Raw genomic sequence first — 3,890 nt, 5'->3', positions numbered from 1 at the left:
AAAAAAAAAAAAGTTCCCGATAAAAATCTGAAATTTTGAAACACAATTTTTTCGTTTAAAAACTGCTTTTTGACACAGAAACTGAAATTTTCGTTTTTGACACGAAACAATGTTTCTGGAACAGAAACGATACCAAACGGGCTCTAAGTCTCTGACCTGAAGGAAGAGAGAGAGAGAGAGAGAGAGAGAGAGAGAGTTATGTTTTGTTTGGATTATGAGTTCTGAATTTGAACGACGTGGAGATGGTAATATCATAGTTAGTTGATTCAAAATATCGTTTTGTTTTTCTTCTAACAAATAAAAAAATTGTTTATTCCCTTAAAATGTTTATTTAATTAACATAAAACAATTTGTTGTGAAGCTCACCAATTCCATGAGATTACATTAACGAAAAAAAAAAAAAAAACACATAAGGAAGAGAGAGAAGAGGGAGACTTTGGTTACGTCATTGATTTCGATAGGAATTCTTACCTCTATTGGTGATCCTCTATGGCAAAAGTGTTCTTAGAGTAAATACCAAGAAACACGAAAAATAAAGAGACAATAGATCCGCACGATACAGAGATTTAACGAGGTTCACACACCAGGGTGATGTGTTACGTCCTAGGGCGAAGAAGAAGATATTTCACTATGCAGAAGAGAAATTATACCCAAGCAGCAGCGAGAAAACTCGCCCTAAAACCCTAGCTCAAAAAACCCTAAAATACAATGACTTTCTCAACAAGCAACAATACACTATACATATTCCAAGTCACGGGTCGACCCATCAGGTTGTGGTCGATCCGGTCGAACCATACCGTGGGGGCTACGCCCCTGTACCCCCATACGAGATCAGTGATGGGCGGAGGCTTGGGCCTATCGGCCCAACCCCTCTGCTTCCATCACAGGTCTCAGAAAACTTCTCATTCAGATCGCTGCCAAAATATATCCAATCGAGTCAATCTTCAAAACGGGTCAAGAATTCCAGATAAACTTAACAAGTGTCAAGATCACGTCACTTTCCACTACCTTCCTCATAGACATGGCACCCCAAAACACACGAAGATAGTCGAATTGAACCATTCTACCTATTAAAATATCCATAAGAGATTTATATGCTAGAACCCTAATAGGCATTCTATTGATTAAACAACATCAGCCCAAGTATGATTTGGGAACATGCTTCTGAAAAGGGAGAGATCGAGTGACCTCGATTAAATGCCGATTATTTCTTTCAGCAATACCGTTTTGCTTCTGAAAGGGAAGTTTAGTTTGTTTGGCACAACGACAAACATCACAACAATGAGAATCAAAACCAAATAAGGGAAATAAAAAGTTTAAGATTTAATCTTAAGGATGTCCTGTCTGGAAATGCCAAAGCTGACAATCAATTTGTTTTTAAGATCTAGCAAGAAGAGCTTGAGTAGATTGCTCTAAGAGATACAAGCCATGTTGACGGTACCCTTCACCAATCATCCTCGCCGTGGCCCTGTCCTAAAAAATAACATTATTGGGAGAGAAGATGACACTGCAGTTTAAGGAGTTAGTAATCTTACTAACAGATAACAGATGAGAAGGAAAAGAAGGTAGAAATAAAGCATCTATGTTGGTAGAAAGTATTTGGGTGTATCCTCTTCCTTTAACAGGAACTAGGGATCAGTTAGCTACAGTCACTGGTTGAATTGAAGCTATATTTATATATGAGAGGCAATTAGGATTGCCAATCATATGATCTGTGGCTCTGGAATCAATGACCTACGTATGAGTACTATTAGAAGAAAAATGTGCATAGAGGTTACTAGAATTGTTTGCCAATGAGGAATGAGAGGATGTGGTGGAAGTGCCAGTAGTAGACTGGGTAAGCTGTTGCAGAAGTTGCGTTAGAAGTTCAACTGAAACTGGATTATTATTGGTTGTAGCTTGAGCAACGGCTTTCTCTCCAATGTTTCGAGCAGGACGTAAATGAGGATGCAAGTATCAGTATTTGTCTTCGATATGACCCATTCCTTTACAGTGATCACATTTTAGAGGAGGTCGATTTCCGCGACCTCTTCCTCGGCTCCTCACCGAATTGAAAATATTCTTCTCATCTCCTTGTGATTTTTCGTCTTCTGAAGTCCTAGAATTGACAACAATTGCATTTTTTTCATGGGTAACATAAAAAAAAAAAACATGTTGTTGGATTCATGACCCGTTTCCGAGTTTCTTTTTGTTGAATAATAACACAAACATTCTTAGGTGTCGGAAACTTAGAACTTATAAGGGGTTGGGCTTTTCTAGTCGGTCACACCATTTAGGAATATTGTGAGGGACACCTTTTAAGTCGTTTCAATTAGAAGTGCAAAATTTTAATGTGTTGATGTGGAATATTCTATTACATTAGATTTATATTTGAAATACAGTTGTATATACATATGTAGGGACCCATAATTTATCCATCAAAATAAAACTGTTCAAACTTCAAGAGTTTCAAAAGCTGGAGATGGAAAAGACGAAGGAGCAGAAAAATCCATTGGAGACTGGAGATTTTGAGGTCACTGGTATCAAAGGGAACTTGCGAAGACTCACTGCCACTGTAATCATAGGTAGTGTTGGGACGGAGAAGAGCGATGAGGTTAATCCCCTTAGACGAGAATCGCCATTGCAATCACAGGGATTTTGGGTTCTAAAACTAATTCTTGAAAGAAGGGAGGGCGGTGCGTGAAAAAGAGAAAAGGGTTTGGGGTTGGGGGTTTTGGGGGTATGTGATATATAGATTATATACTTAATACTTATGGCATAATCAAAACCCTAATTTTCATCTTCTCGCCTCAATCCCACCCACAACAAAAACGACTTTAACCGAGGAGGTGTTCATCGCTTCTTTGATTCATCATTAAGTTGCGGGATAAAAATCAAACACAAAAAAGATCCAACTAAAACACACGCATGCCAAAATTATAAAGCCTCCAATCTCAAGATTAGAAGATCGATTGTCATTGTGGAACCAAGAATCAAGGAATTTTCAAAACCAAAACAACTACATCTACACTAGAAGGAGAAAACAAAGAAAATAAAGAGAAAAAAAAAAAAAGAGGTGTCGCCTAAGCAAGGGCAGAGCGCTATAGGGTTAGTGTTTGAAAAGCAAACAAAATTGTTTCCTTTCGCTGCAATCAAGCTTAAGAGATAATCAACTTGAAGATCCAACAAGGATCGGAAGAAGCCCATGCTACAGAAAGCCTCACGAAAAATTGAGGAGGAAAATGAAGCTCTGCGTTGCAGGGAGAAGATGAACCAAAGAGCTAGTAGCTAGAAAGGTTAGGGAGCATCGTATGTCTAAGTTGGGATTTTTTTTTTCTTTTCAGGATTGTATTTTGCTCCCAATGTATATGGGTGGTGTATGAAATTATTGAATGAATGAGATTTATTGATGCCAATCCCACAAATAAGATTACTTCCGACCACGAATACGGTTAGCTGAGATGCTGATCGGAAAAACTTTGCCCTCTTGTTTTATTTGAAAACTTCTTGAGGCCTTATTTTGCTGACCATACATTGTTTTTGTTGAGTCCCACAAGGTCTTGGCATTATCAGCATATATAAAAATTTAAGAAATACTAGGTTCCATGGAATTTAAGATTCATGACATAACCATTTGATCGTTGGCTTGCCAACCATCAAACTTTGGATCGTTGAAAGTCCAGAAAACTATTTTTCCATTAACATGACCAATGTTGCTTCGACCATAAAAGGCCAAAGAGGCTGCTCGAGACCATGGCAAGTTATTTAAGCCATTTTTTTGATACCATGAAGACTTGAAGGAACCAAATAACCCACCGATGTTAATGTGGTTTAGAATATTAGAGTGTCTTATTATTATATTGTTCCAAACACAAATATATATATATATATATATATATATATATATATAT

Source organism: Macadamia integrifolia, chromosome 6 (genome assembly GCF_013358625.1).
Source record: "Macadamia integrifolia cultivar HAES 741 chromosome 6, SCU_Mint_v3, whole genome shotgun sequence".
Lineage (NCBI taxonomy): Eukaryota > Viridiplantae > Streptophyta > Magnoliopsida > Proteales > Proteaceae > Macadamia > Macadamia integrifolia.
This window is presented reverse-complemented; position numbering follows the sequence as displayed.